Raw genomic sequence first — 25,000 nt, 5'->3', positions numbered from 1 at the left:
TCACGTGATTACACTTGTGTTCTGAATAGACCGTTGTTTTGATTAGACATGTCCTGCCATAGTCATCCAGCGACCGCTGCTTTCCTTTGCAGGGGTGTCGTGAAGGAGAAATGAGATCACAGTTGAGGCATTAATAGTGAGAGGGCTTTCACAGGGGCAGCAAACTCTGCCGAGACAAGTCCCATTTGGGAGAAGTCATCATTGGGATTTGGCATGGATAGAGAAGAAAAGGGAAAGAGGACAACTCTCGATCAGAGAAGACATCACCTGTGAGTCACTGAGTTAGAATAATGCTGAGTCTGCACTCAGTAGTCCCTGTGACAGATTCCAGAATCAGATACAGGGATCCCCTGTAGTTTACCTCTGTGTAACGACCCAATTGTTAATCCTTCCATAATGTCTGGCTGTAGCTAACCCCTCCCCCCTCCATAGTGAACACATGAACGTTTGGCTGTGCCCAATGTTTCTATGTATGGGGATGTCGGGAGAGATACCTGTGGGGCAAATGAACATTTGGCCGACGGTTATTGAAAATGTATGGTCACCTGTAGTCCATTGACTACTATAAAGATGATGCCCTTTGCAGGGAACCAAATGGTACATTGAGCATACTTTAAAACGAACTAGCAAAAGGCACATAAAGATATATATGTGTGAGTAAACTCATAGAATTACTGGGCTTGTTGCCCAGGGCAACAAGCCACCTACAATAAACAAATGAGCCATTAGCATATCCACTCCCAGGATTCCAAGCTCTGCACTTACTGACTGCCGGGTGTCTCCTCGGGCTTAATCAGTACACTGTAGAAGGTTCTCTACACCTCACCAGTAGATCTTTAGCTTTGCGCAGTGGCAGTATCATAGCCCATGAGGGTCTACCGAGGCGTGATTATTGCTGATTGAAAACTTTTACCAATACCCCGCTGTGATGACTTGAAATATAGTCAGAACTGGCAATTTTTGACAGTCTCTCAGGAGACTGACTTTTGTTGTTAATAACAGAATTCAGGAATGGTTTACTAAGGATGAGGCATCACCATGCATGTTCTTAGCCTGTGATATTACCAGTAAAGTCGGACAGTTTGAGAGGGCCCACTTCCCAAAAAAACCATACCCTTCGCCTCTGAGCCAAAGTCCCCCATAGCCATAGCTCTGGAAGAATGCCAACCCAAGTATCAACCAGGGAGCAAACAGGGTGGTTTACAAAGGTTGGGGTGTAACCATGCATGATTTTGGCAGGTGATACTACCAGTAAAGTTGGACAGTCGGAGAGGCCCCCACAAACAAACTATACCCTTCGCCTCCGGGCCAAAAGGCAACTGCAAAGGACCGGTTTCAAAGTCTCCCAGTGCCATAGATGAGGAAAGACCAACAATGCTCCTAGCATCCATCTAAACCGAAGTGTTAACCAGGGAGCCAACAAGGCGGCATCCATGCCGAAGCATGGACTCGGGGCAAAGCCACATGTCCCAGAGCCCGGATAGCTCAGTCGGTAGAGCATCAGACTTTTAATCTGAGGGTCCAGGGTTCAAGTCCCTGTTCGGGCAATGTGTTTTATCAAAGGAAAACCAATGATAACATAAAGTCACATATTAATTGACCAAAAAATACATAATGGACCCAGATTTAAACGTGAGATTGTTGCCAAAGTCGGCATGCAGTTATCACGTGATTACACTTGTGTTCTGAATAGACCGTTGTTTTGATTAGACATGTCCTGCCATAGTCATCCAGCGACCGCTGCTTTCCTTTGCAGGGGTGTCGTGAAGGAGAAATGAGATCACAGTTGAGGCATTAATAGTGAGAGGGCTTTCACAGGGGCAGCAAACTCTGCCGAGACAAGTCCCATTTGGGAGAAGTCATCATTGGGATTTGGCATGGATAGAGAAGAAAAGGGAAAGAGGACAACTCTCGATCAGAGAAGACATCACCTGTGAGTCACTGAGTTAGAATAATGCTGAGTCTGCACTCAGTAGTCCCTGTGACAGATTCCAGAATCAGATACAGGGATCCCCTGTAGTTTACCTCTGTGTAACGACCCAATTGTTAATCCTTCCATAATGTCTGGCTGTGGCTAACCCCTCCCCCCTCCATAGTGAACACATGAACGTTTGGCTGTGCCCAATGTTTCTATGTATGGGGATGTTGGGAGAGATACCTGTGGGGCAAATTAACATTTGGCCGACGGTTATTGAAAATGTATGGTCACCTGTAGTCCATTGACTACTATAAAGATGATGCCCTTTGCAGGGAACAAAATGGTACATTGAGCATACTTTAAAACGAACTAGCAAAAGGCACATAAAGATATATATGTGTGAGTAAACTCATAGAATTACTGGGCTTGTTGCCCAGGGCAACAAGCTACCTACAATAAACAAATGAGCCATTAGCATATCCACTCCCAGGATTCCAAGCTCTGCACTTACTGACTGCCGGGTGTCTCCTCGGGCTTAATCAGTACACTGTAGAAGGTTCTCTACACCTCACCAGTAGATCTTTAGCTTTGTGCAGTGGCAGTATCATAGCCCATGAGGTTCTACCGAGGCGTGATTATTGCTGATTGAAAACTTTTACCAATACCCCGCTGTGATGACTTGAAATATAGTCAGAACTGGCAATTTTTGACAGTCTCTCAGGAGACTGACTTTTGTTGTTAATAACAGAATTCAGGAATGGTTTACTAAGGATGAGGCATCACCATGCATGTTCTTAGCCTGTGATATTACCAGTAAAGTCGGACAGTTGGAGAGGGCCCACTTCCCAAAAAAAACATACCCTTCACCTCTGAGCCAAAGTCCCCCATAGCTCTGGAAGGATGCCAACCCAAGTTCATGTTGCTAATAACAGAAATCAGGAATGGTTTACTAAGGATGAGGCGTCACCATGCATGTTTTTAGCCTGTGATATTACCATTAAAGTCGGACAGTTGGAGAGGGCCCACTTCCCAAAAAGACCATACCCTTCGCCTCTGAGCCAAAGTCCCCCATGGCCATAGCTCTGGAAGGATGCCAACCCAAGTATCAACCAGGGAGCAAACAGGGTGGTTTACAAAGGTTGGGGTGTCACCATGCATGATTTTGGCAGGTGATACTACCAGTAAAGTTGGACAGTCGGAGAGGCCCCCACAAACAAACTATACCCTTCGCCTCCGGGCCAAAAGGCAACAGCAAAGGACCGGTTTCAAAGTCTCCCAATGCCATAGATGAGGAAAGACCAACAATGCTTCTAGCATCCATCTAAACCCAAGTGTTAACCAGGGAGCCAACATGGCGGCATCCATGCCGAAGCATGGACTCGGGGCAAAGCCACATGTCCCAGAGCCCGGATAGCTCAGTCGGTAGAGCATCAGACTTTTAATCTGAGGGTCCAGGGTTCAAGTCCCTGTTCGGGCGATGTGTTTTATCAAAGGAAAACCAATGATAACATAAAGTCACATATTAATTGACCAAAAAATACATAATGGACCCAGATTTAAACGTGAGATTGTTGCCAAAGTCGGCATGCAGTTATCACGTGATTACACTTGTGTTCTGAATAGACCGTTGTTTTGATTAGACATGTCCTGCCATAGTCATCCAGCGACCGCTGCTTTCCTTTGCAGGGGTGTCGTGAAGGAGAAATGAGATCACAGTTGAGGCATTAATAGTGAGAGGGCTTTCACAGGGGCAGCAAACTCTGCCGAGACAAGTCCCATTTGGGAGAAGTCATCATTGGGATTTGGCATGGATAGAGAAGAAAAGGGAAAGAGGACAACTCTCGATCAGAGAAGACATCACCTGTGAGTCACTGAGTTAGAATAATGCTGAGTCTGCACTCAGTAGTCCCTGTGACAGATTCCAGAATCAGATACAGGGATCCCCTGTAGTTTACCTCTGTGTAACGACCCAATTGTTAATCCTTCCATAATGTCTGGCTGTGGCTAACCCCTCCCCCCTCCATAGTGAACGCATGAACGTTTGGCTGTGCCCAATGTTTCTATGTATGGGGATGTCGGGAGAGATACCTGTGGGGCAAATGAACATTTGGCCGACGGTTATTGAAAATGTATGGTCACCTGTAGTCCATTGACTACTATACAGATGATGCCCTTTGCAGGGAACCAAATGGTACATTGAGCATACTTTAAAACGAACTAGCAAAAGGCACATAAAGATATATATGTGTGAGTAAACTCATAGAATTACTGGGCTTGTTGCCCAGGGCAACAAGCCACCTACAATAAACAAATGAGCCATTAGCATATCCACTCCCAGGATTCCAAGCTCTGCACTTACTGACTGCCGGGTGTCTCCTCGGGCTTAATCAGTACACTGTAGAAGGTTCTCTACACCTCACCAGTAGATCTTTAGCTTTGCGCAGTGGCAGTATCATAGCCCATGAGGGTCTACCGAGGCGTGATTATTGCTGATTGAAAACTTTTACCAATACCCCGCTGTGATGACTTGAAATATAGTCAGAACTGGCAATTTTTGACAGTCTCTCAGGAGACTGACTTTTGTTGTTAATAACAGAATTCAGGAATGGTTTACTAAGGATGAGGCATCACCATGCATGTTCTTAGCCTGTGATATTACCAGTAAAGTCGGACAGTTGGAGAGGGCCCACTTCCCAAAAAAACCATACCCTTCGCCTCTGAGCCAAAGTCCCCCATAGCTCTGGAAGGATGCCAACCCAAGTTCATGTTGCTAATAACAGAAATCAGGAATGGTTTACTAAGGATGAGGCGTCACCATGCATGTTTTTAGCCTGTGATATTACCATTAAAGTCGGACAGTTGGAGAGGGCCCACTTCCCAAAAAGACCATACCCTTCGCCTCTGAGCCAAAGTCCCCCATAGCCATAGCTCTGGAAGAATGCCAACCCAAGTATCAACCAGGGAGCAAACAGGGTGGTTTAAAAGGTTGGGGTGTCACCATGCATGATTTTGGCAGGTGATACTACCAGTAAAGTTGGACAGTCGGAGAGGCCCCCACAAACAAACTATACCCTTCGCCTCCGGGCCAAAAGGCAACTGCAAAGGACCGGTTTCAAAGTCTCCCAATGCCATAGATGAGGAAAGACCAACAATGCTCCTAGCATCCATCTAAACCGAAGTGTTAACCAGGGAGCCAACAAGGCGGCATCCATGCCGAAGCATGGACTCGGGGCAAAGCCACATGTCCCAGAGCCCGGATAGCTCAGTCGGTAGAGCATCAGACTTTTAATCTGAGGGTCCAGGGTTCAAGTCCCTGTTCGGGCAATGTGTTTTATCAAAGGAAAACCAATGATAACATAAAGTCACATATTAATTGACCAAAAAATACATAATGGACCCAGATTTAAACGTGAGATTGTTGCCAAAGTCGGCATGCAGTTATCACGTGATTACACTTGTGTTCTGAATAGACCGTTGTTTTGATTAGACATGTCCTGCCATAGTCATCCAGCGACCGCTGCTTTCCTTTGCAGGGGTGTCGTGAAGGAGAAATGAGATCACAGTTGAGGCATTAATAGTGAGAGGGCTTTCACAGGGGCAGCAAACTCTGCCGAGACAAGTCCCATTTGGGAGAAGTCATCATTGGGATTTGGCATGGATAGAGAAGAAAAGGGAAAGAGGACAACTCTCGATCAGAGAAGACATCACCTGTGAGTCACTGAGTTAGAATAATGCTGAGTCTGCACTCAGTAGTCCCTGTGACAGATTCCAGAATCAGATACAGGGATCCCCTGTAGTTTACCTCTGTGTAACGACCCAATTGTTAATCCTTCCATAATGTCTGGCTGTGGCTAACCCCTCCCCCCTCCATAGTGAACACATGAACGTTTGGCTGTGCCCAATGTTTCTATGTATGGGGATGTCGGGAGAGATACCTGTGGGGCAAATGAACATTTGGCCGACGGTTATTGAAAATGTATGGTCACCTGTAGTCCATTGACTACTATAAAGATGATGCCCTTTGCAGGGAACCAAATGGTACATTGAGCATACTTTAAAACGAACTAGCAAAAGGCACATAAAGATATATATGTGTGAGTAAACTCATAGAATTACTGGGCTTGTTGCCCAGGGCAACAAGCCACCTACAATAAACAAATGAGCCATTAGCATATCCACTCCCAGGATTCCAAGCTCTGCACTTACTGACTGCCGGGTGTCTCCTCGGGCTTAATCAGTACACTGTAGAAGGTTCTCTACACCTCACCAGTAGATCTTTAGCTTTGCGCAGTGGCAGTATCATAGCCCATGAGGGTCTACCGAGGCGTGATTATTGCTGATTGAAAACTTTTACCAATACCCTGCTGTGATGACTTGAAATATAGTCAGAACTGGCAATTTTTGACAGTCTCTCAGGAGACTGACTTTTGTTGTTAATAACAGCATTAAGGAATGGTTTACTAAGGATGAGGCATCACCATGCATGTTCTTAGCCTGTGATATTACCATTAAAGTCGGACAGTTGGAGAGGGCCCACTTCCCAAAAAGACCATACCCTTCGCCTCTGAGCCAAAGTCCCCCATAGCCATAGCTCTGGAAGAATGCCAACCCAAGTATCAACCAGGGAGCAAACAGGGTGGTTTACAAAGGTTGTGGTGTCACCATGCATGATTTTGGCAGGTGATACTACCAGTAAAGTTGGACAGTCGGAGAGGCCCCCACAAACAAACTATACCCTTCGCCTCCGGGCCAAAAGGCAACTGCAAAGGACCGGTTTCAAAGTCTCCCAATGCCATAGATGAGGAAAGACCAACAATGCTCCTAGCATCCATCTAAACGCAAGTGTTAACCAGGGAGCCAACAAGGCGGCATCCATGCCGAAGCATGGACTCGGGGCAAAGCCACATGTCCCAGAGCCCGGATAGCTCAGTCGGTAGAGCATCAGACTTTTAATCTGAGGGTCCAGGGTTCAAGTCCCTGTTCGGGCGATGTGTTTTATCAAAGGAAAACCAATGATAACATAAAGTCACATATTAATTGACCAAAAAATACATAATGGACCCAGATTTAAACGTGAGATTGTTGCCAAAGTCGGCATGCAGTTATCACACTTGTGTTCTGAATAGACCGTTGTTTTGATTAGACATGTCCTGCCATAGTCATCCAGCGACCGCTGCTTTCCTTTGCAGGGGTGTCGTGAAGGAGAAATGAGATCACAGTTGAGGCATTAATAGTGAGAGGGCTTTCACAGGGGCAGCAAACTCTGCCGAGACAAGTCCCATTTGGGAGAAGTCATCATTGGGATTTGGCATGGATAGAGAAGAAAAGGGAAAGAGGACAACTCTCGATCAGAGAAGACATCACCTGTGAGTCACTGAGTTAGAATAATGCTGAGTCTGCACTCAGTAGTCCCTGTGACAGATTCCAGAATCAGATACAGGGATCCCCTGTAGTTTACCTCTGTGTAACGACCCAATTGTTAATCCTTCCATAATGTCTGGCTGTGGCTAACCCCTCCCCCCTCCATAGTGAACACATGAACGTTTGGCTGTGCCCAATGTTTCTATGTATGGGGATGTCGGGAGAGATACCTGTGGGGCAAATGAACATTTGGCCGACGGTTATTGAAAATGTATGGTCACCTGTAGTCCATTGACTACTATAAAGATGATGCCCTTTGCAGGGAACCAAATGGTAAATTGAGCATACTTTAAAACGAACTAGCAAAAGGCACATAAAGATATATATGTGTGAGTAAACTCATAGAATTACTGGGCTTGTTGCCCAGGGCAACAAGCTACCTACAATAAACAAATGAGCCATTAGCATATCCACTCCCAGGATTCCAAGCTCTGCACTTACTGACTGCCGGGTGTCTCCTCGGGCTTAATCAGTACACTGTAGAAGGTTCTCTACACCTCACCAGTAGATCTTTAGTTTTGTGCAGAGGCAGTATCATAGCCCATGAGGTTCTACCGAGGCGTGATTATTGCTGATTGAAAACTTTTACCAATACCCCGCTGTGATGACTTGAAATATAGTCAGAACTGGCAATTTTTGACAGTCTCTCAGGAGACTGACTTTTGTTGTTAATAACAGAATTCAGGAATGGTTTACTAAGGATGAGGCATCACCATGCATGTTCTTAGCCTGTGATATTACCAGTAAAGTCGGACAGTTGGAGAGGGCCCACTTCCCAAAAAAACCATACCCTTCGCCTCTGAGCAAAAGTCCCCCATAGCTCTGGAAGGATGCCAACCCAAGTTCATGTTGCTAATAACAGAAATCAGGAATGGTTTACTAAGGATGAGGCGTCACCATGCATGTTTTTAGCCTGTGATATTACCATTAAAGTCGGACAGTTGGAGAGGGCCCACTTCCCAAAAAGACCATACCCTTCGCCTCTGAGCCAAAGTCCCCCATAGCCATAGCTCTGGAAGGATGCCAACCCAAGTATCAACCAGGGAGCAAACAGGGTGGTTTACAAAGGTTGGGGTGTCACCATGCATGATTTTGGCAGGTGATACTACCAGTAAAGTTGGACAGTCGGAGAGGCCCCCACAAACAAACTATACCCTTCGCCTCCGGGCCAAAAGGCAACTGCAAAGGACCGGTTTCAAAGTCTCCCAATGCCATAGATGAGGAAAGACCAACAATGCTCCTAGCATCCATCTAAACCCAAGTGTTAACCAGGGAGCCAACAAGGCGGCATCCATGCCGAAGCATGGACTCGGGGCAAAGCCACATGTCCCAGAGCCCGGATAGCTCAGTCGGTAGAGCATCAGACTTTTAATCTGAGGGTCCAGGGTTCAAGTCCCTGTTCGGGCATGTGTTTTATCAAAGGAAAACCAATGATAACATAAAGTCACATATTAATTGACCAAAAAATACATAATGGACCCAGATTTAAACGTGAGATTGTTGCCAAAGTCGGCATGCAGTTATCACGTGATTACACTTGTGTTCTGAATAGACCGTTGTTTTGATTAGACATGTCCTGCCATAGTCATCCAGCGACCGCTGCTTGCCTTTGCAGGGGTGTCGTGAAGGAGAAATGAGATCACAGTTGAGGCATTAATAGTGAGAGGGCTTTCACAGGGGCAGCAAACTCTGCCGAGACAAGTCCCATTTGGGAGAAGTCATCATTGGGATTTGGCATGGATAGAGAAGAAAAGGGAAAGAGGACAACTCTCGATCAGAGAAGACATCACCTGTGAGTCACTGAGTTAGAATAATGCTGAGTCTGCACTCAGTAGTCCCTGTGACAGATTCCAGAATCAGATACAGGGATCCCCTGTAGTTTACCTCTGTGTAACGACCCAATTGTTAATCCTTCCATAATGTCTGGCTGTGGCTAACCCCTCCCCCCTCCATAGTGAACACATGAACGTTTGGCTGTGCCCAATGTTTCTATGTATGGGGATGTCGGGAGAGATACCTGTGGGGCAAATGAACATTTGGCCGACGGTTATTGAAAATGTATGGTCACCTGTAGTCCATTGACTACTATAAAGATGATGCCCTTTGCAGGGAACCAAATGGTACATTGAGCATACTTTAAAACGAACTAGCAAAAGGCACATAAAGATATATATGTGTGAGTAAACTCATAGAATTACTGGGCTTGTTGCCCAGGGCAACAAGCCACCTACAATAAACAAATGAGCCATTAGCATATCCACTCCCAGGATTCCAAGCTCTGCACTTACTGACTGCCGGGTGTCTCCTCGGGCTTAATCAGTACACTGTAGAAGGTTCTCTACACCTCACCAGTAGATCTTTAGCTTTGCGCAGTGGCAGTATCATAGCCCATGAGGGTCTACCGAGGCGTGATTATTGCTGATTGAAAACTTTTACCAATACCCTGCTGTGATGACTTGAAATATAGTCAGAACTGGCAATTTTTGACAGTCTCTCAGGAGACTGACTTTTGTTGTTAATAACAGCATTAAGGAATGGTTTACTAAGGATGAGGCATCACCATGCATGTTCTTAGCCTGTGATATTACCATTAAAGTCGGACAGTTGGAGAGGGCCCACTTCCCAAAAAGACCATACCCTTCGCCTCTGAGCCAAAGTCCCCCATAGCCATAGCTCTGGAAGAATGCCAACCCAAGTATCAACCAGGGAGCAAACAGGGTGGTTTACAAAGGTTGTGGTGTCACCATGCATGATTTTGGCAGGTGATACTACCAGTAAAGTTGGACAGTCGGAGAGGCCCCCACAAACAAACTATACCCTTCGCCTCCGGGCCAAAAGGCAACTGCAAAGGACCGGTTTCAAAGTCTCCCAATGCCATAGATGAGGAAAGACCAACAATGCTCCTAGCATCCATCTAAACGCAAGTGTTAACCAGGGAGCCAACAAGGCGGCATCCATGCCGAAGCATGGACTCGGGGCAAAGCCACATGTCCCAGAGCCCGGATAGCTCAGTCGGTAGAGCATCAGACTTTTAATCTGAGGGTCCAGGGTTCAAGTCCCTGTTCGGGCGATGTGTTTTATCAAAGGAAAACCAATGATAACATAAAGTCACATATTAATTGACCAAAAAATACATAATGGACCCAGATTTAAACGTGAGATTGTTGCCAAAGTCGGCATGCAGTTATCACACTTGTGTTCTGAATAGACCGTTGTTTTGATTAGACATGTCCTGCCATAGTCATCCAGCGACCGCTGCTTTCCTTTGCAGGGGTGTCGTGAAGGAGAAATGAGATCACAGTTGAGGCATTAATAGTGAGAGGGCTTTCACAGGGGCAGCAAACTCTGCCGAGACAAGTCCCATTTGGGAGAAGTCATCATTGGGATTTGGCATGGATAGAGAAGAAAAGGGAAAGAGGACAACTCTCGATCAGAGAAGACATCACCTGTGAGTCACTGAGTTAGAATAATGCTGAGTCTGCACTCAGTAGTCCCTGTGACAGATTCCAGAATCAGATACAGGGATCCCCTGTAGTTTACCTCTGTGTAACGACCCAATTGTTAATCCTTCCATAATGTCTGGCTGTGGCTAACCCCTCCCCCCTCCATAGTGAACACATGAACGTTTGGCTGTGCCCAATGTTTCTATGTATGGGGATGTCGGGAGAGATACCTGTGGGGCAAATGAACATTTGGCCGACGGTTATTGAAAATGTATGGTCACCTGTAGTCCATTGACTACTATAAAGATGATGCCCTTTGCAGGGAACCAAATGGTAAATTGAGCATACTTTAAAACGAACTAGCAAAAGGCACATAAAGATATATATGTGTGAGTAAACTCATAGAATTACTGGGCTTGTTGCCCAGGGCAACAAGCTACCTACAATAAACAAATGAGCCATTAGCATATCCACTCCCAGGATTCCAAGCTCTGCACTTACTGACTGCCGGGTGTCTCCTCGGGCTTAATCAGTACACTGTAGAAGGTTCTCTACACCTCACCAGTAGATCTTTAGTTTTGTGCAGAGGCAGTATCATAGCCCATGAGGTTCTACCGAGGCGTGATTATTGCTGATTGAAAACTTTTACCAATACCCCGCTGTGATGACTTGAAATATAGTCAGAACTGGCAATTTTTGACAGTCTCTCAGGAGACTGACTTTTGTTGTTAATAACAGAATTCAGGAATGGTTTACTAAGGATGAGGCATCACCATGCATGTTCTTAGCCTGTGATATTACCAGTAAAGTCGGACAGTTGGAGAGGGCCCACTTCCCAAAAAAACCATACCCTTCGCCTCTGAGCAAAAGTCCCCCATAGCTCTGGAAGGATGCCAACCCAAGTTCATGTTGCTAATAACAGAAATCAGGAATGGTTTACTAAGGATGAGGCGTCACCATGCATGTTTTTAGCCTGTGATATTACCATTAAAGTCGGACAGTTGGAGAGGGCCCACTTCCCAAAAAGACCATACCCTTCGCCTCTGAGCCAAAGTCCCCCATAGCCATAGCTCTGGAAGGATGCCAACCCAAGTATCAACCAGGGAGCAAACAGGGTGGTTTACAAAGGTTGGGGTGTCACCATGCATGATTTTGGCAGGTGATACTACCAGTAAAGTTGGACAGTCGGAGAGGCCCCCACAAACAAACTATACCCTTCGCCTCCGGGCCAAAAGGCAACTGCAAAGGACCGGTTTCAAAGTCTCCCAATGCCATAGATGAGGAAAGACCAACAATGCTCCTAGCATCCATCTAAACCCAAGTGTTAACCAGGGAGCCAACAAGGCGGCATCCATGCCGAAGCATGGACTCGGGGCAAAGCCACATGTCCCAGAGCCCGGATAGCTCAGTCGGTAGAGCATCAGACTTTTAATCTGAGGGTCCAGGGTTCAAGTCCCTGTTCGGGCATGTGTTTTATCAAAGGAAAACCAATGATAACATAAAGTCACATATTAATTGACCAAAAAATACATAATGGACCCAGATTTAAACGTGAGATTGTTGCCAAAGTCGGCATGCAGTTATCACGTGATTACACTTGTGTTCTGAATAGACCGTTGTTTTGATTAGACATGTCCTGCCATAGTCATCCAGCGACCGCTGCTTGCCTTTGCAGGGGTGTCGTGAAGGAGAAATGAGATCACAGTTGAGGCATTAATAGTGAGAGGGCTTTCACAGGGGCAGCAAACTCTGCCGAGACAAGTCCCATTTGGGAGAAGTCATCATTGGGATTTGGCATGGATAGAGAAGAAAAGGGAAAGAGGACAACTCTCGATCAGAGAAGACATCACCTGTGAGTCACTGAGTTAGAATAATGCTGAGTCTGCACTCAGTAGTCCCTGTGACAGATTCCAGAATCAGATACAGGGATCCCCTGTAGTTTACCTCTGTGTAACGACCCAATTGTTAATCCTTCCATAATGTCTGGCTGTGGCTAACCCCTCCCCCCTGTGCCCAATGTTTCTATGTATGGGGATGTCGGGAGAGATACCTGTGGGGCAAATGAACATTTGGCCGACAGTTATTGAAAATGTATGGTCACCTGTAGTCCATTGACTACTATAAAGATGATGCCCTTTGCAGGGAACCAAATGGTACATTGAGCATACTTTAAAACGAACTAGCAAAAGGCACATAAAGATATATATGTGTGAGTAAACTCATAGAATTACTGGGCTTGTTGCCCAGGGCAACAAGCCACCTACAATAATCAAATGATCCATTAGCATATCCACTCCCAGGATTCCAAGCTCTGCACTTACTGACTGCCGGGTGTCTCCTCGGGCTTAATCAGTACACTGTAGAAGGTTCTCTATACCTCACCAGTAGATCTTTAGCTTTGCGCAGTGGCAGTATCATAGCCCATGAGGGTCTACCGAGGCGTGATTATTGCTGATTGAAAACTTTTACCAATACCCCACTGTGATGACTTGAAATATAGTCAGAACTGGCAATTTTTGACAGTCTCTCAGGAGACTGACTTTTGTTGTTAATAACAGAATTCAGGAATGGTTTACTAAGGATGAGGCATCACCATGCATGTTCTTAGCCTGTGATATTACCAGTAAAGTCGGACAGTTGGAGAGGGCCCACTTCCCAAAAAAAACATACCCTTCACCTCTGAGCCAAAGTCCCCCATAGCTCTGGAAGGATGCCAACCCAAGTTCATGTTGCTAATAACAGAAATCAGGAATGGTTTACTAAGGATGAGGCGTCACCATGCATGTTTTTAGCCTGTGATATTACCATTAAAGTCGGACAGTTGGAGAGGGCCCACTTCCCAAAAAGACCATACCCTTCGCCTCTGAGCCAAAGTCCCCCATGGCCATAGCTCTGGAAGGATGCCAACCCAAGTATCAACCAGGGAGCAAACAGGGTGGTTTACAAAGGTTGGGGTGTCACCATGCATGATTTTGGCAGGTGATACTACCAGTAAAGTTGGACAGTCGGAGAGGCCCCCACAAACAAACTATACCCTTCGCCTCCGGGCCAAAAGGCAACAGCAAAGGACCGGTTTCAAAGTCTCCCAATGCCATAGATGAGGAAAGACCAACAATGCTTCTAGCATCCATCTAAACCCAAGTGTTAACCAGGGAGCCAACATGGCGGCATCCATGCCGAAGCATGGACTCGGGGCAAAGCCACATGTCCCAGAGCCCGGATAGCTCAGTCGGTAGAGCATCAGACTTTTAATCTGAGGGTCCAGGGTTCAAGTCCCTGTTCGGGCGATGTGTTTTATCAAAGGAAAACCAATGATAACATAAAGTCACATATTAATTGACCAAAAAATACATAATGGACCCAGATTTAAACGTGAGATTGTTGCCAAAGTCGGCATGCAGTTATCACGTGATTACACTTGTGTTCTGAATAGACCGTTGTTTTGATTAGACATGTCCTGCCATAGTCATCCAGCGACCGCTGCTTTCCTTTGCAGGGGTGTCGTGAAGGAGAAATGAGATCACAGTTGAGGCATTAATAGTGAGAGGGCTTTCACAGGGGCAGCAAACTCTGCCGAGACAAGTCCCATTTGGGAGAAGTCATCATTGGGATTTGGCATGGATAGAGAAGAAAAGGGAAAGAGGACAACTCTCGATCAGAGAAGACATCACCTGTGAGTCACTGAGTTAGAATAATGCTGAGTCTGCACTCAGTAGTCCCTGTGACAGATTCCAGAATCAGATACAGGGATCCCCTGTAGATACTTACCTGGCAGGGGAGATACCATGATCGCTACGGTCTGAAGAACTCCAAGCATTGTGGTAGAGATTTTGCGTAGTACGATTGCAGTACTTTTCGTTCTTATTAGAACCGCATTTCTCTAGAGCATACCACCTGAAGATCGTCTCCTGCCTGCCTCGGAACATCTGAAGAAGGAGAAGATCTTGAAGACTGCAGCTCCGGAAGAAGCCGACGAAGAACCTGGAAGAAGGGAATCGGCGGTGAATTCCGGAACAGCGGCGAAGAGGAAGGCGGCGCAGAATCTTTTCGAAGAAACTCGCTGCCTCTGGAGAAGGATTTGCATAGCTCCTCCCACCGGGACCGGATCTGCATAGCTCCTCCCACCCGGGAAAGAAGACTTTGCGAAGCCTCTCTCCACAAGCAAGCAAGGAAGCGGAAAAGAGCCTGCTGGAAGAAGCCATGGCCTCAACCAGCAAGTCCACCCAGGAGGCTGCAGGGCAAGGCCTGGAGGTCCAGCCCCAACCACAGCAAGCTTCAACCTCCACCACGGCAAGGCAGAAGGGCGGCAGAATTCCTAACCTGGAAGCTCCAACCCTGGAGCCCTGGATGAGGCAGACTGTTGCCTTGAAGCTCAAGCCCGTGGACGGAAGGGTGCCGGACATGTCCCACGACGTGTTCTGCAAGAAGATGCTGGCGGATCAAGGCTTCCCCACGGCTGACACCCTGGGAATAGCAACCTTCTTTTCGGGAATCTTCTACATCACCTTTGCCACCATTGGGACCTGTAGAAGATACTGGGAGGTGGTGAAAGCGGCGAGTCCCGAATCCCCTTTCTCTCGCTTTGTGGGCAACTGCCTTATTCAAAGAGAGGAGAGGCGGGTGACGGTCTCAATGCGGAACCCACACACCCCAGGCACGGACATCTCGACCTTCCTGAAGCGCTTCTGCACCGTGGTGAGGGAGCCCACCCGCATCCTGAACTCACTCGGATACTGGACCTGCAAGTGGTCTGTGGTCGTCAGACTCAACAAGAACCCTGCTTCTCCAGACGGACTACAGCACCTGCCAACGACATTTTCCTTGGGCAACTCCACAGGACTTATCTTCTACCCGGACATGCCGCAGACCTGCAGGAGATGTGGCAAGATGGGCCACGAGGGCAAGGACTGTACGGAGGATGCCTGCAGGTATTGCCGTGTGACAGGTCACACGACCAAGGACTGCCCCAAGAGCAAGACCTGCAACCTCTGCGGACTGGCAGCCCACAGCTACAAGGACTGCCCCCAGAGGGAGAGAACATGGGCATCTGTGGCAGCGAGAGCACCGAAGCCAGCCCCAGCTCCGGAGCCAACACCACGGATGGCCAAGCCGACCAAAGAGGGTAAGAAGGCGAAAGCCACCACCCCTGCCCCGTCCCGCCCCTCCCCTGCCCCTCCCGCCCCATCCCCTGCCCCTCCCGCCCCATCTCCTGCCCCATCCCGCCCCACCCCTGCCCCATCCCGTCCCACCCCTGCCCCATCCCGTCCCACCCCTGCCCCTCCTGCCCCATCCCGTCCCACCCCTGCCCCTCCTGCCCCATCCCGTCCCACCCCCGCCCCTCCTGCCCCATCCCGCCCCACCCCTGCCCCCCGTACCCCACCCCGGCCCACCCCTGCCCCCCGTACCCCACCCCGGCCCACCCCTGCCCCCCGTACCCCACCCCGGCCCACCCCTGCCCCGTCCTCCCCTGCCCGGCCCACCCCTGCCCCGTCCTCCCCTGCCCGGCCCACCCCTGCCCCGTCCTCCCCTGCCCGGGCACTCTCTCCTGCCCCCCGCCCCACCCAGCCTCCTTTCTCTCCTGGCCCAGCAGCACCTAACCCCCCTCCAGCTGCTGGTGCCCGCCCTTCGGAGGACTTTCCTGTGCTTCCTCCCCCAGGTACCATACAGAGGAAGAGGAAAGGAAGGGACAACGTATCAGAAGAGTCCCACAAAAGAAAGATAATCGAGACCTGCGAAACCCCTCAAGCTTCAGATGAGGAGGAGGAGATGGAGCAGGTCTGCGAGAGCCTTGAGGCTTCAGAAGGAGAGGAGGTGATGGAGCAGGCCCAAGTGGAGCAGGTCCAAGCAGAGCCAGTCCAAGCTCAATCTATGGAGGAGCTGCTGCAGGACCCAGAGGTTAAGAAAATCCTGGACACTCCGTCCAACACGGTCTACGACGAGTTCTTGGAAGGGCGCTACGAGAAGCCACAGGAGCCGACAGGCGCCAGAGAAGAGGACCCGTCCGACCAGACTGGTAACTAGTATCAGAACTAACCTCTCTTTTTATTCCCATGGCTGATCTCAACATCTTCTGCATTAATGTGAGGAGTATTAGAGCTTGGTTTAGATTTCAGACTGTTCTTACGTTCTTAGATTCCCAGAGGTGTGATGTTTACATGTTGCAGGAATGTGCTTTGTCTGCTTCTAGGTCTTACAACCATCTGGCCAGGCAGTGGCCTCACGGCCCTTCCTACTGGTCTGGTGGGGGCGACAATAGGTCTGCGGGGGTGGCCATCCTGATCAGGGGAGGTAACTTTGCACTTGATTCCGTCCGGGAGCTCGTCTGTGGCAGACTTCTTGTCGCAGACGGTTCCTGGGCGGGTGAGCCCGTGCGGCTCATCAACGTGTATGCCTCCCCTGAGAGGGATGTCCGACTGGAGGTTCTCCAGGCCCTGCGGGCTGAACTCGCCACCACTAGAGCAGTAGTGTTGGGTGGTGACTTCAACTGCCCCATTGAGGTGGACGGGCGCAGTTCTGGCACATCCGCCAACCTGGACGTGACGTCTAAACTGCTGATTGAGATGGTGACGGAGGCATCCTTGCAGGACGTTGTCGGGTCCGTCGGGAACGGCTCCGTAAACTATACGTGGAGCCGCCCCGATGGCTCGCTCCGTTCTCGGATAGACTTCATCTTCACTTCGAGAGCAGTCAGAAAGGTGTCGTACTCTATGGTCCCCTGCTTCTTCTCTGACCACAGGGCCATTCGATTCCGGGGGACTCTGGGCCATGGATTCCCACCTGGCCCGGGCTCCTGGAAGTTGAATTGTGCCCTGTTGGAGCAGAGGGAGGTCATGGAGGAACTTAGGGATGCTTACCTTGTATGGCGAAATGACAAATGTCTGTTCAAGTGCATCAGCGATTGGTGGGAATATGTTAAAGTCGAATTCCGTTGTTTCTTTCAGGCAAAAGGCAGACAACAGGCGTGTGCGAAGAAGTGGGACTTGAGGAAACTGCAGCGCGAGCTGCGGTCCCTGCAGGACCTGCTCCAGTGTGGCTGGGACGTCAGGGAGGAGCTGGAGGAGACCAAAAAGAGCTTGAAAAGGCACTTTGAGGAGGAATCCAAGCGAATCGTCTTTCGTTCCAAGGTGGAGAACCTGGAGAAGGGTGAGAAATGTAACTCTTTCTTTTTCAGGAAGCTCCATGCCGGCCACACGCCCCTGACTGAGCTACGAGATGAGACCGGACACATGAGGAGCGGCAAGGAGGAAGTGATGGGGGTCGTCCACGACTTCTACAGCAACCTCTACGCCCCCAAGTCATCCGACCCCGAAGCCGCCGAGAGGTTCCTGTCAGGTGACACTAACGTTGTTGATCCCGCAGGTGCGGCGGCTATGGACGATCCCTTGACGGTGGGGGAGCTGCTCTCTGCCGCTAAATCCTTTAAGCCCGGCAGGACCCCGGGCAGTGACGGTCTCCCGGCCGAGCTCTACGTAGCGCTGGGTGACCTGATCTGTCCGGACCTGTTGGAGGTGTACGAGGAGATGGTGGTGGGGGGCAGAATGCCTCCGTCGTTGAGGGAAGGGATGATCACGATCTTGTATAAGCGGAAGGGGGAGAGATGTGACCTGAAAAACTGGCGTCCCATCTCTCTCCTGAACGTGGACTACAAGATCCTCGCCAAGGTGCTGGCCAACAGGCTGAAACCTGTCATGGGGCAGATCGTCCATCCGGACCAGACCTGCAGCATTCCTGGCCGCAGGATTGCCGACAGCCTTGCCCTTGTGAGAGACACGGTCCATTACATCCAGGACCGCGGGGGCCGCGCCGCCCTGGTCAGCTTAGATCAGGAGAAGGCGTTCGACCGTGTCTCCCACGCATTCATGGACAGGGTTTTGCGCAGGCTGGGTCTGGGGAAGATGTTTTGCTCTTTTGTTAACGTTATGTATTTTGACATTTACAGCACGGTGTTGGTGAACGGCTGGAAGACTGACCCCTTTCCTATTCTTTCAGGGGTTAGACAAGGCTGCCCTCTTTCACCTCTCCTTTTTGTTTGTGTTATAGAGCTCTTCGCTGAGACTATCCGGCAGAATGGAGAGATCAGAGGGATCACCGCACCAGGACCAGATCGCCACGAGGTCAAGTGCTCGCTCTACATGGACGACGTGACCGTCTTCTGCGCTGACCAGCGTTCGGTGACTGCACTCGTCCAGACCTGCGAGGACTTCGGCAGAGCTTCGGGGGCAAAAGTCAACTGCGGGAAGTCGGAGGCCATGCTCTTCGGGGAATGGCACCTGGCTTCTTCCGCCCCCTTCCCCTTTACTATTAAGCCGGACTTCATTCAAATTCTTGGAGTCTGGTTCGGGAAGGAAGGAGCGGCCCTTAAGTCTTGGCAAGACCGACTAGGAAGGATAAACTCGAAGATCGGACTGTGGAGCTCCAGAAAGCTCACGATGGAAGGCAAGGCACTTGTCCTGCGGAGTGAAGTTTTGCCTGTGCTCCAATATACCGCACAGGCCTGGCCTCCCCATACCACCGTTTGCAAGGCCATCACCCGGACAGTGTTTGGCTTCGTCTGGGGCAAAATGGACAGAGTCAAGAGGACCGTGATGTACAAGGAACCCCGCAAGGGTGGGAAGGGAATACCCGACATCCCCGCTCTGCTGAGGGCCTCCTTTGCATGTGTCACGGTGCAGCGGACTCTTGTAGAAAAGACTGGCTCAGCGGGCAGGTCCATGTCTCGCTTGCTTCTCATGCCCCTCTGGAGACAGCTGGGCTGGGACAAGTGGGACAGCTCCATCCCCTACAACTGGAACACTCCCTGGTTCTATGGGGATGTTGTCCGGTTTGTGAGGGAGCACCAGCTGGAAGGACTGAAACCAGACCTATGGAAGCCAAAGACAATCCACAAGCTCATCCGAGCTAAGGACTCGACCGAGCTGGTTCCGGGACTCCCCGCAGCCACTGCAGAGACAGTTTGGAACAATGTGGCCTCAAAGCGGCTTACCAATGGACACAAGGACTTGTCGTGGATGGCCGTCATGGGAGGTCTCTCTCTCAGGTCATTCATGCATGCCCGCAACCTGTGCAAGACCCGGTACTGCCCCCGTTGCCCCTACGTGGAGGAAACATCTTTCCACGTGTTTTGGCAGTGCCCCTTTGCACAGGGTCTGTTGGACGCCCTAGAACAGGAACTCAGAGACTCAGTGCCCAGGAGCTGCCTATCGTACCATTCGGTGCTTTACGGCCTGTTCCCTGGGACCCACGACGTGGAGGCCATCCAGGAGGCCTGGCGCCTTATGAACTGTTTTAAGGACGCAGTGTGGCTTGCCAGGAACCGCCTCGTGATCAACAGGGAAAACATGTCCGTCCGGGACTGCCGCAGGTTCATCAAGAACCTGCTTAGAGACTATTCCATCTTGGACAGCTCGGCCGTTGATGAGGAAGAAGAGGAGTGAAGACCCCTCTCCTTCTCCCATGTCTCCCTGAAGATACAGCCCAACAGTTTGGCCCTGTGATCCGCCCCCTCCCTACCCCCACATAGTCGCCCACACCCCTACCCCGATCACAGATTGTATTATTTGGTTTTTGTTTGATCTCTTGTGCCTTTATATTGCAGGATTGAGCTGAATGTTAGAGTAGCATGGTGTGCGATGTATAGCTTAGGGAACCTTTGCTGTGTATTGTACTATCATGCTTTGTGTGACTGTAATTTATTGTATGACTTGTAATGACTGAACGGAAAATAAAGCTCTTTCAATCAAAAAAGAGAAGAAAAGGGAAAGAGGACAACTCTCGATCAGAGAAGACATCAGCTGTGAGTCACTGAGTTAGAATAATGCTGAGTCTGCACTCAGTAGTCCCTGTGACAGATTCCAGAATCAGATACAGGGATCCCCTGTAGTTTACCTCTGTGTAACGACCCAATTGTTAATCCTTCCATAATGTCTGGCTGTGGCTAACCCCTCCCCCCTCCATAGTGAACACATGAACGTTTGGCTGTGCCCAATGTTTCTATGTATGGGGATGTCGGGAGAGATACCTGTGGGGCAAATGAACATTTGGCCAACGGTTATTGAAAATGTATGGTCACCTGTAGTCCATTGACTACTATAAAGATGATGCCCTTTGCAGGGAACCAAATGGTACATTGAGCATACTTTAAAACGAACTAGCAAAAGGCACATAAAGATATATATGTGTGAGTAAACTCATAGAATTACTGGGCTTGTTGCCCAGGGCAACAAGCCACCTACAATAAACAAATGAGCCATTAGCATATCCACTCCCAGGATTCCAAGCTCTGCACTTACTGACTGCCGGGTGTCTCCTCGGGCTTAATCAGTACACTGTAGAAGGTTCTCTACACCTCACCAGTAGATCTTTAGCTTTGCGCAGTGGCAGTATCATAGCCCATGAGGGTCTACCGAGGCGTGATTATTGCTGATTGAAAACTTTTACCAATACCCCGCTGTGATGACTTGAAATATAGTCAGAACTGGCAATTTTTGACAGTCTCTCAGGAGACTGACTTTTGTTGTTAATAACAGAATTCAGGAATGGTTTACTAAGAATGAGGCATCACCATGCATGTTCTTAGCCTGTGATATTACCAGTAAAGTTGGATAGTTGGAGAGGGCCCACTTCCCAAAAAAACCATACCCTTCGCCTCTGAGCCAAAGTCCCCCATAGCTCTGGAAGGATGCCAACCCAAGTTCATGTTGCTAATAACAGAAATCAGGAATGGTTTACTAAGGATGAGGCGTCACCATGCATGTTTTTAGCCTGTGATATTACCATTAAAGTCGGACAGTTGGAGAGGGCCCACTTCCCAAAAAGACCATACCCTTCGCCTCTGAGCCAAAGTCCCCCATAGCCATAGCTCTGGAAGGATGCCAACCCAAGTATCAACCAGGGAGCAAACAGGGTGGTTTACAAAGGTTGGGGTGTCACCATGCATGATTTTGGCAGGTGATACTACCAGTAAAGTTGGACAGTCGGAGAGGCCCCCACAAACAAACTATACCCTTCGCCTCCGGGCCAAAAGGCAACTGCAAAGGACCGGTTTCAAAGTCTCCCAATGCCATAGATGAGGAAAGACCAACAATGCTCCTAGCATCCATCTAAACCCAAGTGTTAACCAGGGAGCCAACAAGGCGGCATCCATGCCGAAGCATGGACTCGGGGCAAAGCCACATGTCCCAGAGCCCGGATAGCTCAGTCGGTAGAGCATCAGACTTTTAATCTGAGGGTCCAGGGTTCAAGTCCCTGTTCGGGCGATGTGTTTTATCAAAGGAAAACCAATGATAACATAAAGTCACATATTAATTGACCAAAAAATACATAATGGACCCAGATTTAAACGTGAGATTGTTGCCAAAGTCGGCATGCAGTTATCACGTGATTACACTTGTGTTCTGAATAGACCGTTGTTTTGATTAGACATGTCCTGCCATAGTCATCCAGCGACCGCTGCTTTCCTTTGCAGGGGTGTCGTGAAGGAGAAATGAGATCACAGTTGAGGCATTAATAGTGAGAGGGCTTTCACAGGGGCAGCAAACTCTGCCGAGACAAGTCCCATTTGGGAGAAGTCATCATTGGGATTTGGCATGGATAGAGAAGAAAAGGGAAAGAGGACAACTCTCGATCAGAGAAGACATCACCTGTGAGTCACTGAGTTAGAATAATGCTGAGTCTGCACTCAGTAGTCCCTGTGACAGATTCCAGAATCAGATACAGGGATCCCCTGTAGTTTACCTCTGTGTAACGACCCAATTGTTAATCCTTCCATAATGTCTGGCTGTGGCTAACCCCTCCCCCCTGTGCCCAATGTTTCTATGTATGGGGATGTCGGGAGAGATACCTGTGGGGCAAATGAACATTTGGCCGACGGTTATTGAAAATGTATGGTCACCTGTAGTCCATTGACTACTATAAAGATGATGCCCTTTGCAGGGAACCAAATGGTACATTGAGCATACTTTAAAACGAACTAGCAAAAGGCACATAAAGATATATATGTGTGAGTAAACTCATAGAATTACTGGGCTTGTTGCCCAGGGCAACAAGCCACCTACAATAATCAAATGATCCATTAGCATATCCACTCCCAGGATTCCAAGCTCTGCACTTACTGACTGCCGGGTGTCTCCTCGGGCTTAATCAGTACACTGTAGAAGGTTCTCTATACCTCACCAGTAGATCTTTAGCTTTGCGCAGTGGCAGTATCATAGCCCATGAGGGTCTACCGAGGCGTGATTATTGCTGATTGAAAACTTTTACCAATACCCCGCTGTGATGACTTGAAATATAGTCAGAACTGGCAATTTTTGACAGTCTCTCAGGAGACTGACTTTTGTTGTTAATAACAGAATTCAGGAATGGTTTACTAAGGATGAGGCATCACCATGCATGTTCTTAGCCTGTGATATTACCAGTAAAGTCGGACAGTTGGAGAGGGCCCACTTCCCAAAAAAAACATACCCTTCACCTCTGAGCCAAAGTCCCCCATAGCTCTGGAAGGATGCCAACCCAAGTTCATGTTGCTAATAACAGAAATCAGGAATGGTTTACTAAGGATGAGGCGTCACCATGCATGTTTTTAGCCTGTGATATTACCATTAAAGTCGGACAGTTGGAGAGGGCCCACTTCCCAAAAAGACCATACCCTTCGCCTCTGAGCCAAAGTCCCCCATGGCCATAGCTCTGGAAAGATGCCAACCCAAGTATCAACCAGGGAGCAAACAGGGTGGTTTACAAAGGTTGGGGTGTCACCATGCATGATTTTGGCAGGTGATACTACCAGTAAAGTTGGACAGTCGGAGAGGCCCCCACAAACAAATTATACCCTTCGCCTCCGGGCCAAAAGGCAACAGCAAAGGACCGGTTTCAAAGTCTCCCAATGCCATAGATGAGGAAAGACCAACAATGCTCCTAGCATCCATCTAAACCCAAGTGTTAACCAGGGAGCCCACATGGCGGCATCCATGCCGAAGCATGGACTCGGGACAAAGCCACATGTCCCAGAGCCCGGATAGCTCAGTCGGTAGAGCATCAGACTTTTAATCTGAGGGTCCAGGGTTCAAGTCCCTGTTCGGGCGATGTGTTTTATCAAAGGAAAACCAATGATAACATAAAGTCACATATTAATTGACCAAAAAATACATAATGGACCCAGATTTAAACGTGAGATTGTTGCCAAAGTCGGCATGCAGTTATCACGTGATTACACTTGTGTTCTGAATAGACCGTTGTTTTGATTAGACATGTCCTGCCATAGTCATCCAGCGACCGCTGCTTGCCTTTGCAGGGGTGTCGTGAAGGAGAAATGAGATCACAGTTGAGGCATTAATAGTGAGAGGGCTTTCACAGGGGCAGCAAACTCTGCCGAGACAAGTCCCATTTGGGAGAAGTCATCATTGGGATTTGGCATGGATAGAGAAGAAAAGGGAAAGAGGACAACTCTCGATCAGAGAAGACATCACCTGTGAGTCACTGAGTTAGAATAATGCTGAGTCTGCACTCAGTAGTCCCTGTGACAGATTCCAGAATCAGATACAGGGATCCCCTGTAGTTTACCTCTGTGTAACGACCCAATTGTTAATCCTTCCATAATGTCTGGCTGTGGCTAACCCCTCCCCCCTGTGCCCAATGTTTCTATGTATGGGGATGTCGGGAGAGATACCTGTGGGGCAAATGAACATTTGGCCGACGGTTATTGAAAATGTATGGTCACCTGTAGTCCATTGACTACTATAAAGATGATGCCCTTTGCAGGGAACCAAATGGTACATTGAGCATACTTTAAAACGAACTAGCAAAAGGCACATAAAGATATATATGTGTGAGTAAACTCATAGAATTACTGGGCTTGTTGCCCAGGGCAACAAGCCACCTACAATAATCAAATGATCCATTAGCATATCCACTCCCAGGATTCCAAGCTCTGCACTTACTGACTGCCGGGTGTCTCCTCGGGCTTAATCAGTACACTGTAGAAGGTTCTCTATACCTCACCAGTAGATCTTTAGCTTTGCGCAGTGGCAGTATCATAGCCCATGAGGGTCTACCGAGGCGTGATTATTGCTGATTGAAAACTTTTACCAATACCCCGCTGTGATGACTTGAAATATAGTCAGAACTGGCAATTTTTGACAGTCTCTCAGGAGACTGACTTTTGTTGTTAATAACAGAATTCAGGAATGGTTTACTAAGGATGAGGCATCACCATGCATGTTCTTAG

At 48.7% G+C, this 25,000-nt stretch overlaps 21 non-coding genes across 21 annotated transcripts; all 21 read left to right on the top strand.

Moving 5' to 3' along the window:
* Nucleotides 1-838: 838 nt before the first annotated feature.
* Nucleotides 839-979, top strand: LOC130268020 (U4 spliceosomal RNA). Its single transcript, XR_008843392.1, has one exon. It is a non-coding gene; the product is annotated as a U4 spliceosomal RNA (small nuclear RNA).
* Nucleotides 980-1,474: 495 nt separating this feature from the next.
* Nucleotides 1,475-1,547, top strand: TRNAK-UUU (transfer RNA lysine (anticodon UUU)). Its single transcript has one exon. It is a non-coding gene; the product is annotated as a tRNA-Lys (tRNA).
* A 955-nt stretch (nucleotides 1,548-2,502) lies between these two features.
* On the top strand, nucleotides 2,503-2,643 carry LOC130267987 (U4 spliceosomal RNA). Its single transcript, XR_008843362.1, has one exon. It is a non-coding gene; the product is annotated as a U4 spliceosomal RNA (small nuclear RNA).
* Nucleotides 2,644-3,322: 679 nt separating this feature from the next.
* Nucleotides 3,323-3,395, top strand: TRNAK-UUU (transfer RNA lysine (anticodon UUU)). The gene has a single exon. It is a non-coding gene; the product is annotated as a tRNA-Lys (tRNA).
* A 955-nt stretch (nucleotides 3,396-4,350) lies between these two features.
* On the top strand, nucleotides 4,351-4,491 carry LOC130268018 (U4 spliceosomal RNA). Its single transcript, XR_008843391.1, has one exon. It is a non-coding gene; the product is annotated as a U4 spliceosomal RNA (small nuclear RNA).
* A 678-nt stretch (nucleotides 4,492-5,169) lies between these two features.
* TRNAK-UUU (transfer RNA lysine (anticodon UUU)) lies at nucleotides 5,170-5,242 on the top strand. The gene has a single exon. It is a non-coding gene; the product is annotated as a tRNA-Lys (tRNA).
* Nucleotides 5,243-6,197: 955 nt separating this feature from the next.
* On the top strand, nucleotides 6,198-6,338 carry LOC130268072 (U4 spliceosomal RNA). The gene has a single exon (XR_008843441.1). It is a non-coding gene; the product is annotated as a U4 spliceosomal RNA (small nuclear RNA).
* Nucleotides 6,339-6,833: 495 nt separating this feature from the next.
* TRNAK-UUU (transfer RNA lysine (anticodon UUU)) lies at nucleotides 6,834-6,906 on the top strand. Its single transcript has one exon. It is a non-coding gene; the product is annotated as a tRNA-Lys (tRNA).
* A 947-nt stretch (nucleotides 6,907-7,853) lies between these two features.
* On the top strand, nucleotides 7,854-7,994 carry LOC130268008 (U4 spliceosomal RNA). Its single transcript, XR_008843382.1, has one exon. It is a non-coding gene; the product is annotated as a U4 spliceosomal RNA (small nuclear RNA).
* A 679-nt stretch (nucleotides 7,995-8,673) lies between these two features.
* TRNAK-UUU (transfer RNA lysine (anticodon UUU)) lies at nucleotides 8,674-8,746 on the top strand. The gene has a single exon. It is a non-coding gene; the product is annotated as a tRNA-Lys (tRNA).
* A 954-nt stretch (nucleotides 8,747-9,700) lies between these two features.
* Nucleotides 9,701-9,841, top strand: LOC130268071 (U4 spliceosomal RNA). The gene has a single exon (XR_008843440.1). It is a non-coding gene; the product is annotated as a U4 spliceosomal RNA (small nuclear RNA).
* A 495-nt stretch (nucleotides 9,842-10,336) lies between these two features.
* TRNAK-UUU (transfer RNA lysine (anticodon UUU)) lies at nucleotides 10,337-10,409 on the top strand. Its single transcript has one exon. It is a non-coding gene; the product is annotated as a tRNA-Lys (tRNA).
* A 947-nt stretch (nucleotides 10,410-11,356) lies between these two features.
* Nucleotides 11,357-11,497, top strand: LOC130268007 (U4 spliceosomal RNA). Its single transcript, XR_008843381.1, has one exon. It is a non-coding gene; the product is annotated as a U4 spliceosomal RNA (small nuclear RNA).
* A 679-nt stretch (nucleotides 11,498-12,176) lies between these two features.
* Nucleotides 12,177-12,249, top strand: TRNAK-UUU (transfer RNA lysine (anticodon UUU)). The gene has a single exon. It is a non-coding gene; the product is annotated as a tRNA-Lys (tRNA).
* A 927-nt stretch (nucleotides 12,250-13,176) lies between these two features.
* LOC130268097 (U4 spliceosomal RNA) lies at nucleotides 13,177-13,317 on the top strand. The gene has a single exon (XR_008843465.1). It is a non-coding gene; the product is annotated as a U4 spliceosomal RNA (small nuclear RNA).
* A 679-nt stretch (nucleotides 13,318-13,996) lies between these two features.
* On the top strand, nucleotides 13,997-14,069 carry TRNAK-UUU (transfer RNA lysine (anticodon UUU)). The gene has a single exon. It is a non-coding gene; the product is annotated as a tRNA-Lys (tRNA).
* Nucleotides 14,070-21,144: 7,075 nt separating this feature from the next.
* On the top strand, nucleotides 21,145-21,285 carry LOC130268017 (U4 spliceosomal RNA). Its single transcript, XR_008843390.1, has one exon. It is a non-coding gene; the product is annotated as a U4 spliceosomal RNA (small nuclear RNA).
* Nucleotides 21,286-21,964: 679 nt separating this feature from the next.
* On the top strand, nucleotides 21,965-22,037 carry TRNAK-UUU (transfer RNA lysine (anticodon UUU)). The gene has a single exon. It is a non-coding gene; the product is annotated as a tRNA-Lys (tRNA).
* Nucleotides 22,038-22,965: 928 nt separating this feature from the next.
* On the top strand, nucleotides 22,966-23,106 carry LOC130268016 (U4 spliceosomal RNA). The gene has a single exon (XR_008843389.1). It is a non-coding gene; the product is annotated as a U4 spliceosomal RNA (small nuclear RNA).
* A 679-nt stretch (nucleotides 23,107-23,785) lies between these two features.
* Nucleotides 23,786-23,858, top strand: TRNAK-UUU (transfer RNA lysine (anticodon UUU)). The gene has a single exon. It is a non-coding gene; the product is annotated as a tRNA-Lys (tRNA).
* A 928-nt stretch (nucleotides 23,859-24,786) lies between these two features.
* LOC130268015 (U4 spliceosomal RNA) lies at nucleotides 24,787-24,927 on the top strand. Its single transcript, XR_008843388.1, has one exon. It is a non-coding gene; the product is annotated as a U4 spliceosomal RNA (small nuclear RNA).
* Nucleotides 24,928-25,000: the final 73 nt, after the last annotated feature.

The sequence above is a fragment of the Hyla sarda genome, chromosome 4, assembly GCF_029499605.1.
Source record: "Hyla sarda isolate aHylSar1 chromosome 4, aHylSar1.hap1, whole genome shotgun sequence".
Classification (NCBI taxonomy): Eukaryota; Metazoa; Chordata; class Amphibia; order Anura; family Hylidae; genus Hyla; species Hyla sarda.
The sequence above is the reverse complement of the archived record's forward strand: the minus strand, read 5'-3'. Positions and strand labels throughout refer to the sequence as shown.